The sequence below is a fragment of the Silurus aristotelis genome (genome assembly GCF_946808225.1).
Source record: "Silurus aristotelis genome assembly, chromosome: 4".
Taxonomy (NCBI): Eukaryota; Metazoa; Chordata; class Actinopteri; order Siluriformes; family Siluridae; genus Silurus; species Silurus aristotelis.
The window spans coordinates 21,430,571-21,444,352 of record NC_139577.1 but is presented as its reverse complement, the minus strand read 5'-3'; the positions used below and the strand labels follow the sequence as shown (position 1 = coordinate 21,444,352).

Genomic DNA, 13,782 nt, shown 5'->3' with positions numbered 1-13,782 from the left:
CTCTCTCTCACACACACACACACACACACACACACACACACACACACACACACTGTCTGTGTCTCTGTCTCTCGTGCTCTCTCTCTCTTTCTCTTACTCTCCCTCTCTCCATTCCCCCTCTTTGCTGTTTCTTTCTGACTTCTACCTCTTCTCCTTGCTCAGTCTGTTTACCTCTCATTAGTGTTCTCCGGTTTGTCTAATCCTGTCATTCAGTCTCTTTCTTTGCTTTTGTGTACAGCTCTATCACTCTCGGCGGCTGATCTCGGCTTGTTGATAGAAGCAGCAGATGGGCTTAACAGAATTGTGTGGTAGACGTAGCTGAGCAGTTCTTGAGAAACATGTTTGTTTTGTCAGTGGCATGGCCTGCTTGGAGTCCTGGATGGAACGCAGCATAGTTGTATCTGCAGATTGAATTGTGGGTACTGTATATGTGTGCGTTCATGAGATGGGCTTAGATCCTGGCAAAGGCACCGGGCTGTTTGTTTCACAGCAGGGGTTGTGAACTGTGTGTGTGCTGTTGTCTGTTTGTGCTCTGAACAGGAACCTATCCCCAAAGGACGCTTCTGCCTCTAGCCTGTTCTCTCAGCTCAGAGTGTGCACACGCGCACATGCACACACACACACACACACACACACACACACACACACACACACACACACACACACACACACACACACTGAACTTCTTCTTCTTCACATTCTTTACTTTAGCTCCCAGAACACACACTCCCAGTCTGGAGGACGCTTTATGTTGTTGTTTAAAGTACAAGGGGTGCTTTATGTTTTTCTGCCCTAATCCTTGTTCAGTATCAGATATCTGCCGGAACAATAGGCACGGTGCCATGTCAGTCTCTCCTTGTTGACAGTGGCCAGTAACAATAGTCACTGCTGTGTCTTCTGTTGAGAGCAGAGCCCTTTAGTGTTAAAACGGATTTAACAAGATTTAACAATAAAAAATATAAATCATCTTATAATAACAATGAGAGAAATCTCATATTGATGTTACTGGTTAGAAAGTGGAAAAAACTAAAAGGAAGTAAGAAACATAAAACAAACAAACAAAAAAACAGCTCTAACTTTTTAAACCCTGTGAATGACAGCTGTTTTTTTCTCTTCTCCCACTCTCTATCACTCTCTTGTTCTTTTATCTTTCCCCCCTTTATTTTGTTTTCTCCCCTGCATGTCATTCCCTGGGAAGCTCCAGCAACCGCATGTGTCTCAACACGTCTGGGGATGATGCTTGCTGTTCTTCAACTTCCCTACTAAAACCACAACCCCCCCCATTCACTCTTTTTCTCTTCATTTCACTATTCTATCATAAATTTTGTTTTGATTTAGTTGGTTTTGGAACTCCTGCTTCTTTGAGAGAGACGGGAGCTTCATCTAGACCTCAGAGGCACTGGTAGAGCACATCTGTGTGTGAATGGGCGAAGGAATGGCGATGTTGGAGCAGAAGGGGCAGCCGCACAAAGGCAAAATTGTCCAGCGGCCCCATTAGTCTCCTTGGGCTCAGTGTGGTCAGACTGGCTCAGCCAGACAGGATGATAGATGGCTTTGTCAGGGGTCCCAGGGTGTGCCCTGAACCTGAAGCACTTTGTTTATCTTGAATAGAAAAGGGAAAGGCGCAGGAATAATCTATGTCTAGCTTTCTTCAGATAGAAAAGAGGAGAGAGAGAAAGAGAGCAAGTGTTTGGGAGAGTTGGAGTAAAGAGGAAGGGAGGAAAAGGAGAAGGTGGGGGAGTGTGTCAGTTGATGGGGGAAGGGTAGGGCCCTACGGTGGTTGTCCATTAACAGATGAACTTGGCTGAATTCCAGGCATTTGATGAGACAGTGTCATAGCCTCTGCTCTATCGAGCCTTTTCAATCTCTCTTACCCTCCTCTCTCTCTTTCTTGCACACTGTCACTATCTGCTTCTACTTATTCTGTCTTTCTTGTTTACTTTTTTACAATCTTTCTTTCTTTCTTTCTTTCTTTCTTTCTTTCTTTCTTTCTTTCTTTCTTTCTTTCTTTCTTTCTTTCTTTCTTTCTTTCTTTCTTTCTTTCTTTCTTTCTTTCTTTCTTTCTTTCTTTCTTTCTTTCTTTCTTTCTTTCTTTCTTTCTTTCCCTTTATCTTGCTCTCCCTTCATCACCCTTTCTCTCTGCCACCAGACCTGCTGACGATACATCAACAGTTCTTTTTTGGCTGAAGGCAAAAAACGACACTACACTTCTCACTGCCAGCACCTCCCCATGCCAGAACCAGTTTAGACCGGTTAGCTGGCCTTGTAGCCAGTGCTCTGTCAACTTGCCTTACCTTGAAGAAGAAAAACAAAAGGCAAGAAAGAAAAAAGAAAGTCTTGTTCTGATAACAGTAACCTGTCGATCCTCAACAGTCGAATAAAATGGGGATATACTAAAGAAAGGAGACTTATTAGATGGGGAGAAAAACAATTTACTTCATAAAAATTACATTTCACCCGAGTCAGAGGAGCAGTATTTTTTAAACCTTTTAAAACTGTCAGGTGGTAGTTCAAAGCTGCAGAAGAGATTTGCTTAAGATGCGGCTGAGGTGGAAAGTGCCACATATTGTGTTGTGCCCTAGCTGGGACATTTCCTCTATGCTGCCTGTCACTGCCGGCTGTGCTCCAGCCTGGCTGCCTAGTCTATGCTTGCTAAGCAGCGCTGGACCCCTGGACCCCTGATGTATGACCCACTTACACCCGTCAGCGGCGGATGCCATCGATTTTTCCTCTTCCTCTGAGGGATGGCCAGTGAACCTTAGCCCAGCTCTGACCAGAACTCAGTTATTCATCACCCCACAAGACCCCCTACCCCCACCAAACTCTCTGCACAGGTCCAGCTGGAAACCACCTTCATGACTCAATCGTCTTTTTTTTCCAGCCAGCTTTCCTGCTTTATTTAGGATGGAAGGTGCTCAAAGGAACCCAGGGCCAATTTGTAGTTTGAGAAAGGTCTATGTTATTGATTGAGCATGCCAGGTTCTTTAGCATAGGATGCTTAACCTCTTTTTCTGGCTCTCTCAGCTTGCCAGTTGTTGATTAACCAGTTCAGCCCTTTGCGAATCCAGAGAGGCAGCGCTTTGGCCCTGACAGCCACTCTGTCTGCCTAGTGTGTGCTGCATTCAAGTGGTTACGGTTGTGCTCTTAGTGGATTGGCAGTCATATAGGGGACAGGAGGTTCCCGCCATGAGGAACAGAAGGCAATAAATGTGCTCCCTCTTATCAGAGACACACCCCTGATCTCCACCTGCTGCAAACTACCTGCTGTATCAAAGGTGAATAGTAGAGACAGGGCAGAGGCCAGTACTGGTCTGAATGACGGGAAACCAGCAAAACCGGTCAACACACCTGAGGCTGTCCTACCTATAGAATGTATGCACTCACCTGCAGGCAACATACCATGCTCTGTGACTGTATTCTCCTGAGAAACATCATATACCTAAAATATCTATAACCATGGTTTTGGTGTTTTAGTTCATGAGCAATTTCCGGACCACACTGTTTATTTTCACAAAAATAGTGTGTGGATGTATTTTTTAATAACTATTTTATTGCAGTGCTGAATCTGGCTCTTTTCTCCAAATGTGCATGTGGTGACTAATAATATTTATTTGTGTGGGTGCCTGAGTGCAGTCTAAAAGGAAGCTCTTGGTCTAGAACGTTCAATAAATTAGATAATTCTTTTTTGGTGCCAGTTAAATATAACCACAGTATTCTCTAGTGACCAGAGCTGGCTGACCGACATATTAACATTTCTGTATTCAGACTGACTGTTAAGAGCTGTAGCAGGGCATGTGGATGTGAAAGTGTGTGAGCTCAGAAATGGGCTGTGTATTATTAGTGAATGTTTGTGCAGAATGACATCTTGATCTGCTCTAAGAGAAACTGCCTGGTTTTTGGAGTCACTGGGTCATGTGTGTTTGTGTGAGCTGTGGGAGGCATCTGGCATTACAGTGCATATTAAGTATTACAGTGTGAAACTGGCTACGTGGCTTATTTACATGTAACATGATTGGGGTCAAAGCACTGGACCCTGCTTCAGGAAAAGCTCGCCTGGCCTCGACATACTAACCTCTGGTTCAGTGACCTCTAATGGTATACCTTCGAACCCAGACTAGTAAACCATTCTAAAAAAAAAGAGAGAGATGGATTAGCTACTGTTCCAGGTACTCTATTTTGCACAACACTTTGTCCTATTGCTGTCCCTGAGTCCGTGGGAGCAGCAGAGGGCAGAGGAGCAGTGGGAGGCAATGATCATCATCTACTGCTCCTTTGTGGGACTGGGGATACTGTGCTAATGCCAGGAGGGAGACCCCGCTAATGGGGTCAGCACTGGCAGAGGGTGATGTATGGATTAAGTTTACCGTGGCATATTTTGGTGTTTTTTGTGTGTGGGGACCAGGAGATTGGTACTGATGATTAATGCACATGCCCTCCAGTTCCACACAGCCACCTGTGGTCGCTCTTTGGCCTAAGCATCACTGTGAAACCTGCCCCCTCACTTCTCAATGCAAGGGCATTTATTGAGGTATAATTGGCCCGGATTGTTTTTTTTTGGCTAGTCCAAATTTAATTTTGCACATAAAAAGTTTGTGTGCTATGTTATTTACTGTCAGTTCCTGGTAAGGTTATAGAGGTACATTGGTCTTGGCTCAGTTTTTGTTAAGACAGGCACACAGACCTCTCATGCTTAATGTCCTAAATACCACATTATACCACTGAATAATTCTAATGGAGCTTCTCTTCATTCTTGGAGTGCATTAAAGTTGTGATGGAGTGAATGAAGTTAGATGTGGCCTTTTGTTTATTTTTCCTCTCCTTTACTCTATATAACTATTCCACCCTCTCTTTGTCTTTCTCTTTCTTGAAGCTTTGCTGGGATGAGTTTGCGGAATGGCTGAAGCATTTGCAACAGGTCTGGTTTCAGACGCTGTCAGAGGCAGGAGGATCTGTAATGTTTGCTTTGGGCCGTATGGGGTCTCTCTAAAGTGCCGTTTTTATTAACAGTTTGCCTGAAGAAAGTCTCACTGCCCAGGATGCACTGTGCATGTGTGTTAGTGTGTGTTTGTGCAGCATTCTGGTGCTTCTCCGACAACAGAAACACTATCAGATACCATGTCAATTCTTTTAATAGATCTTTATATCTTCATTATATCTGCCAAAAACTCAGATTCTTTGTATGACACTGCACTTTCTTTTTACTGAGTGGCACTCGGGCGATATGGGTTAAGTCAGAGGAGGAGAAGGCACCTATCTTTGTGCAGTGGTGAGTGTCTGAACTTGATCCTCTGAGCATTCTCCAGCGAAGTGCAATCAATAGAAACCGTGGCTAACTTTCTGCCTGAATTTCTCTGTAGCTCATGAGACAATTTTGACATCTTGGCAAACTTATCCTTTCTATCTGTCTTTCTCTATCTCTATTTCTCCCTCTCTCTCTTACTCTCTCTCGCTCTCTCTCTCTCACACACACACACACACACACACACACACACACACACACACACACACACACACACACACACACACACACACACACACACTCTGTGCCAGGCTAGCTGCTCTTTGTTCACTGTTTTATGACTCTGGCCTTCCAGTGCACACACACAGAGGTCTGAGTAGGAGTTATTCTCTCTCTTTCTTTCTCACCCTCCCTATCACACTCTTTTTTCTGCAACATTCCATTTTTAAAACTGTGTACTGTTAAACGCATTACTCTGCTTCCATAAGCCATGCTACTCTGTTCTCCAGAGCTGACAGCATGAACTCTGACCCTGCCAGACTTTTATAGCCTTTTAACAAAAACTTGTTAATGCTTTTGATAAGTTGCTGGTTAGCCTCATGTGTGAGATGGTGTGCACTAGGGGATTCTGGTTAGCTGGAGTGTGTGTGTGTGTGTGTGTGTGTGTGTGTGTGTGTATGAAGTGATCTCTGTTCAATCAGTAGCCACAGATTTGCTGCCTCTGCAACTATGTTTTCAGCTGCAGTGGTGCTTGTGTAGCACTTGAGTGGCTGCACTTCCAATGCTTCACTGATCTCAGACTCTGTAGCTTTCAAGCCAAGCTGGCTGTAGATGTTGCGATGGCTAAAACTGATAGACGCGGGGTTTTCTGTCCCCATATCTCTCTGTAGACTGGCGCTGCATGGCTGCTGTGTTCTCCAATGCCCGTCTTTTCCTGGCCCTCTGTGTCTGGCGGGCTGTTTGTTTGCGTTTTGTATGGCTGAATGGTGCAGCAGCAGAGATACTGGCCTCTTTCATGTCCTTAAAGGCCAACTGGTCACTGAGGCCCAGCTCTGAGCCAGAGAGAGTTCTGAAAGACCGACTGAAACTGACACCAGCCATCACGCTTCTGCTCAGCACACATTCACACAGGAGCAATGTCTCATATGCATTCATTTTTCCATAGTCAAAATTCTGTGTCTGTGTGTGTTTCTGTGTGTGTCTGTGTGTGTGTGTGCACGCAAATAGCTTGTGTTTTTCAAAACATAAGTTTTGGTGTTGACTCTACTGCTTTCACCTTTTTTGGCAGTTAAAGCAGGTGTAGGGTCTCCGTGGGCTTACAGTATTTGTGTTTGGATGAAACACACATACATACACACACAGCTGCACAGGATGCTATTCAAATGTTGCACATGGTTGAGTCAAGATGACCACTGGGGTTTCACACGCTCTGAGTTTCTTCTCTGTGCTTTTCTTTTTTCTCTTTCTCTCCCACAATTTTTTTTCTCTTGGCCATTTGTAACATAAAATACCCCTCTTGCCAGACACAGATGCACCTTTCTGCTTGACCAGTCAGCTTGGTTGTGAGCTGTGCTAGCAGAGGAAAACTCAATTCTCCAGTGACCCTTTCTGCCCTGCAGTCTGAAGGATTGGCGAATACTATTCTTTTGCTTTTCAGCTCTTTACTTCTTTTCTTAAAAATGTAGTTCCCGTTCATATAGAAATGAGGGAAACTGGTTTAATCTTTGACATTGTGTTTCCTCTACCCCCACCAACCATGGTGCAGGTGGAAGAGACAGATGGGGGAATAAGGATAGACTAGGGAAGATAATAAAGGAAATGTAGTGTGTAAGGAGTAAAGAACACTGGTCCTACAGGGCCTGCTAACTGTTCAGCTCACTTTCTGATCAATAGGCTGTGAGCCATGTCCCTTCTGCCCTTCAGAGAGGGCTGACCTCATCCATCACTCTCTCAAACACACAAACATGAACACAGGTGTGAGCAATGGTAGCATAGACCTCTGAGGGATGTGTGCCATCATATAGCTGTCCAGTAGGAAAGCGGTCAAAAACAGCAAGAACTAATATATATTCTTAGGGTCGACACAGTTCATGATTGATTTCTCTTTCTCTGTGTGAAAGTGAGACTATGTGTGTGCAGACGAGAGAATTCTCCCAGCCACTGAATAGCTGTAACTTTTCCCGAACACTCTTCTGTTTATAAGCACCAAACTGTATTCATAATTTAAGTGGAGACCTTAGCAGTTTAAACGAGGGAAGGCACTCATCCCGTTATTCATGATTCTCATCACATGACTGCTAATAACACCCCTCGATGCTGTTCGTTTTCCCCTCTTCAATGAAATTCATTGTGTAATAGACCTAACAGTCTTAACCAAATTATCTCTGATGTATACATGCCACAAGGCCAATAAAGCACAACAAATTTATAGCACGCTGAGTAGCCTGCGTCTTCTAATGCAAATAAATCTGGCTTGGCCGCTGCTCATTAGCATCCGCGTAGCGCACTCTAAATCCTGCTTCTATCATGTTCTCTACCCCCCCACTGACCATGATCTGCCAAGTTGGAGAGGCAGGCTGCCAGTATTAAGCCTGTGATTCCTCTACCGTCATGTGTCAGCACAGAGCACTGCTGGCGAGTCCAACGCCAGCGACACGGGTTTAGAGTAGGGAGGTTAATTTGCTTAACCTCGGCTTTCCCACCCTGCTCACGTACAATCCACAGTCCACTGCAAAACTAGCTGGTGTTATTCTTATATACCAGACCTCAACCCTGACTTGTGTTATGAGATGAGGCTTAAGACAGTGCAGAAAGATGATGGGAGCTGCATAGATTGAGTGGGTCTAACAAAGTTATTATACAGGGAATTATGGTGATATGTGTACATCAGTAATGTAGTGCATAAGTGGTGGACTTTGATATAACTCTGACTAGAAACTTTACTTCATGTAACTGATTTATCCTGGTCAGGGTGTAGTGAAATCCCATCTGTGTCCCATCAAATTGGATGTGCTTTTTAATCAAAGAATTTGACTTGAATCTTGCATTATATGATGTGTTAATAAATTAATGCATAATTCAATAACCAGGCGACATACATAATTGCTTCATATACAGTAAATCATTTTACTCAAGCTATACTTCTAATATGTCAACATATTGGTGGATCCTCGAACTCAGTTACTCTGTGTGTGTATTTTCTGTGTATGAGTGGGTTCCCCTACATTCTGCCATTCTCTCCCGTTTTCTCCCATTTGTACATTTAGGTGTGAATAAGTGTGTGTGTGTGTGTGTGTGTGTGTGTGTGTGTGTGTGTGTGTGTGTGTGTGTGTGTGTGTTTGAGAGAGATGGACTGTGCTGGCATCTCATTCTGGGTGTACTACTGCCTAATCCCCAGAGTTCCCGGGATAAGCTCCAGATCCACTGTGCCCCTGCTCAGGATGAAGTGGCTACTAAATATGAAGATGAATAAATTAAAATCAATAAAAAATGTAGTCCTGTCCCCTACCATGGGCCCATTCAGGCTTCAATGAGATTAGACTTTATATATACAGGAGGTGAGACATCTGGCCTTTAGACAAATACAGAAGTGAAAATACTCCCCAATTCACTTCTTCTCATCCTCCACTAAACTCTCAGTGTGTGAGGAGAGGAAGTGAGAGATCTCTCGTCTTCTTCTCAATCTGCTTCTGTCTTTGTGTTTGCCCAATATTACAACGCTTTTCTGCGTCCTTAAGAGTATGTGCCACGCTATTCGTTGAATTCGAAAATAGTTTTTCTATGCTCTGCCTTCATGAAACTACCTTGGTGGTATGGTATTCCTGCCAGACAGATCCACTTCAGGACACCTGAGCAGCGGAAATCATTTTTAGGTAGTGAAAATCAAAACAGAGAGTGAAATGCTGGTGTCTACGCAGCCACCGAGCTGTAACCTCTTCTGTTGTTCCCTCTGTTTTGCACACTGCGTGTTTATTTTTCAGTCACTGGGTGTTTCCTTATCTCTATAAATACCCACTGATGTGTGTATGACAGAGTACCTGAGTGTGTATGCATTTTTATGTGCGTGTTTGTTACTTCACGGCCCATGGCTCTGAAACACATGGCGGTATGTGTGCTGCTCTGTCTTGCTTGGGGCACAACCCTTGTACCATCCGGGTTCTGTCTCAGGTTCCCACGCTGAGCGTGTTGGGACCTTCTGTAATGACACCATACTGAAAAAGCTGCTCAACCTGTCTCCCCTTCTTCCCCTCCCTCCTGTATCCCCTCTGACCCCAACCTCCCTTCCCCCATAAACCCCCTTCTGCTTCTCACTGACCCTCCCTCACTCCCATAACCCCTTTCTGCCTCTCATTGACCCTCCCTCGCTCCCATAACCTTCTCTGCTTCTCCCAGCTCGGATGTTATCTGTAGTACTTTAGTGTTATGTCTCAAGCTTCCAAAGACCTGTGTCGTGTGTGCAGACATCTTTTGATATACCACCTCTATATCATCCTATCCTTGTTCTCTCCTTTTTCTACGGCCTTCCCCCCTCACTTGCTCTGTCTCACTTTTCCTTTCACCCTCCTTTTCTTCCTTGTCCCTCAGACTTCCAGACAAAAGCATGCAGTTCTATTGTTATGTGCCGGTTGGGTCCTGAAAGAAAGGGAAAGGGGGTCAGTGGTGGTATTAGCGCTGGCTAATCAGGCCGAGGGGCAGGCGGGCAGCTCAGGCCTGGGAGAGGAGCTGAGATCGTCCACTCCCCCGTTTCCCAGGCACCCACCGTCCGTCTATGGTTACACAAAATGTCCGCCGCTGCGCCGCTGTTGCCAGGGGTCTATTATTAGCAAGTGTCAGTCAGTTATCTGAGAGCAGTGCTTTTAGCTGCCATTTAAGTGGCTGACCCTCTGGTTTTGCAGCAGATTAAATGAAATTTTAGGCGCAGTTTGGCTCGGGTGCGGGTGGACAAAGGAGGCAGCTGTTGTTGGGAATGTAATCTGGTACCGTCGGGAAAAGGTGCCACGGCTGGTGCTGCCCACCAAATTGCTTTCCATCTAGCTGCTGCCTTGCATCTTACAAGGTAAAAAGCTCAGTTCTCACCAAGCAGAGCCACTCCGAGATGTTCTCCCCTTTACAGTGTTCTGTGGTTGGATAATGAGCGGTGGCCCACACCCTAACGATGAGTGAGGATGTCACAAGTTGTCTTTTACAACAGGCTTTATGATCCTATTTTAGACTTTTATGTTTTGGAGAGCTTCGTTCCTTCTCTGCATGTCTTTTCAGGTAAAAGCCTGTTTTCAGTGGACACAGCCAGTAGAAACAGGTGTGTGTATGTGTGTAGTAAGGGGATTTCCTGGCCTGTTCTAAAGCCCCTGCCTATGTTACACTGCCGTACCGATGACTGCTAATCCGCTGATATGCCAGTGTCATTTGCAGCCTTATATTTTTCTCTTAAATACTTCCTTGCACTGCTCTCTTTTCTTCTCTCCCCCCTTCTCTTTCTTTCTCTCCCTCTCCCTCTCTTTCTCTCTCTCTCTCTCTCTCTCTCTCTCTCTCTCTCTCTCTCTCTCACACACACACACACACACACACACACACACACACACACACACACACACACACACACACACACACACAAGTTCTCTTAATATTGTACTGGTGCATATACACCTATCAGTATGTTATGGGTGTGTATGTGTTATGGCTGTTGAAATCTGGGCTGTAGTTAGGGTTGGAATGCCCTTGTGGCCTGCTGTAGCCTTTACTAAAGGTGTGAAATGTGACAGTCGTAAATGACTGTGAAGAGTGGCTGGGGTTTCAGTGCCGAATGACATCAGGTTTACACCACGCTCCTTGTCTAAATAGTGCAGAGATGAGAGTAGTGATGTTAGACTGCACAAATCTTAGATGCTAGAATTTGTCTGGGTTTTTATTAGTTTATAAATGTTGTTTGCTAGCTAGATGCTCTCAGCCCAATTTGATGTACATTTTGTTCTACTTCCTTTTATTTATTTAACTTTGCATTTTTCAATAGAACACATAGGCAAACCCAGTTCAATAGGTTCGTAGCACATCAATGATCATATATATGCACACACAAAAGTTGAACTTACACTCAAAAAAAGAGAGCGCTAAAAGGGGTGCTTGTCATTTAAGGTGCCACATGGACTGCATTTGTTGGTTGTAAAAAAAGATATCATGTTTCGGAGGAACCTTGCCGTGTAGCTAAGATATGTGACCTTTGTTTGAGGGAATTTTTAGTAGGCAATTGTTGCTCTTTATTTGTATTTTGCTATTCCAAATTTTCTCCTGAATATTTTCTTGAAAAAAGTGTCTAAACAGAGAAAATACAAGAAAAATATTCACAAATTGATGATTTGTATTTAAATATAATGTAACATATAACTAAATTTTTTTTATCAGCTAGTGGCTATGCAATAACTATTTTTGTTCTTATTTTCCAGTCTGCAATCAGCAATTAGCTGCTGGCAAAACAAGTGAGCTAGCTAGCTAATTTATTTCATGTAAATGGCCCAGCTTTGTTATTTGACCTTAAGCAAGGAATAACTCTTCATTGTGAGTTCAGAGTGTGAAAAAGCTGAAAAGTGCTTTCACAGGCTGTTCTGTTGTTCTTAGCACAGTTACTGCTAAGGTCAAGACTTTAATAACTGGCTTTTAAATAACACACACCTATAGAGAGTAGGTTAAAACCAAGACAAACTTTTTAAACATTTAACAGGCAAAATATATGCAGTAATTCTAGAAAAAAGAAATTGACCAATTTTAATGACATGCAAAAATAAAACAAGCTGGTGCTATTTTCCGAAATAATTACACATCATTAGTAAATTATAAATGTCAAAGACACTCATACACCTAGATATTATCAGCGCTACCACCCAGCTGCTTCTAAAACTTGTTGTAGTAAATTTTCAGCCTGGAGAGTTAAGATAAAGTTCTCAGATATACTACTTTAACCTGGGTGACCTGTGGAAAAAAGTTAGCCCCTCCCTCAGTCCTGACCATAGTGCCTATCTCTCCTCCTATAGATCAGCCCTCTGATCAGCCCTCTGATCTATAGGACTATGGACGCAATTTTTGGCAGGGTGTGTTTCAACATGCATTGAGGTCTCGCTCTTTGAGAGGTTAAACCCTGATTTATTGACTTCAGCTGCCTATGAGGGCTTGCAGGTACAACTGCCTCAATTAGCATTTTTATAACAGTTGTGCAAGTGCTTTGGCTCACTGGCTCTGGGTCTGCAAAGTTTTGTTAAGCTTTTTAGACAGAGCTTGGCCTTGTGCTCTGGTCATAACACCCACTTTAGCAAAGGCAAAACAACTGATAATGCTTAAAAAAAAGTTAGACTTTTGCTGGTACATTCACTGAGAGCTTTTCAGGCCCTGAGCTGAGCTGATGCTGGTAACATATGATGGCGTGATATGGATTGGAACACATCGAATTATGTGTGGGACTGAGAGACTCTGCTGAGAAGAATTAGAGCAAACAGCAGATGCCACAGCCCCTCACACACTGCATCCATCTTAGTGATGGTAAAGGTAATACAGTAATCCTCCGTTTATCGTGGTGGTTACATTCCAAAACCGCCTGTGATAAACGAAAAACCGCGATAAATGGACGCCACCCGGAAAATGCTATTTTATGTACTGTACTGTATTAACGTTTTACTTCATTTTATAATTAATAATTATATTAATACATTTCATTATTTCAATATAAAAGGTTCCCTGGTGGTCTAGTGGTTAGGATGCGGCGCTCTCACCGCTGCGGCCCGGGTTCGATCCCCGGTCAGGGAACCAACCCCAGCCGCTCTTAGTGCCGGTCCCAAGCCCAGATAAATGGGGAGGGTTGCGTTAGGAAGGGGCATCCAGCGTAAAAACATGTGCCAAATCAAACATGCGGAGGATCTGCTGTGGCGACCTCTAATGGGCGAAGCCGAAAAAAAGTTTATTATTTCAATATAAAACTCCATAAAAACAATTCCCTATAATTTTTTTTAGTTATGTGGCAAATGTAAATGCAAAAAAAAAAAAAACAGGGGCGCAAGACTCGAACCGGCGGTAAAGACGGAGATCACTGTATTCTTGTATTAACGGCTCCCACCTGCAACATTTTGGTCCTGTTTTCTATTCACATATGTGCACTCACACATGCATGCAATCAAATGAGCTGAGGAGCAGAGGGATATTTTTTATATTCTTTTTTACCCTTCTACATTCCCTAATCTCTGTATACACAATGAGCTATTTCTCTGTCTACCTCTTTCTCAATATCACTACTTTATGATAATCCTGAATGTATTGACACATAAGGAGGATTGTTATACTGACATGTGGACACTAGTTGTGTTCTGCCCTGTGTGTTTATGCCTCTGTACTCACCTTAAAACCTTTTTGCCAGTGTCCCAATCCAATTTCTACTTTTAACATGTTTTTTGCCAAAGCCAGTCTAGTCTAACTTTGTCTTTAAAGCACTCTTCTGGTTCTCTCTCTCTCTCTCTCTCTCTCTCTCTCTCTCTCTCTCTCTCTCTCTCTCTCTCTCTCTCTCT

General features: G+C 43.7%; 1 protein-coding gene across 4 annotated transcripts in view; it reads left to right on the top strand.

Moving 5' to 3' along the window:
* Positions 1-13,782, top strand: part of bcl11aa (BCL11 transcription factor A a) — a 45,757-nt gene that overhangs the window by 13,285 nt on the left and 18,690 nt on the right. The gene's annotated exons all lie outside the window — the stretch shown is intronic.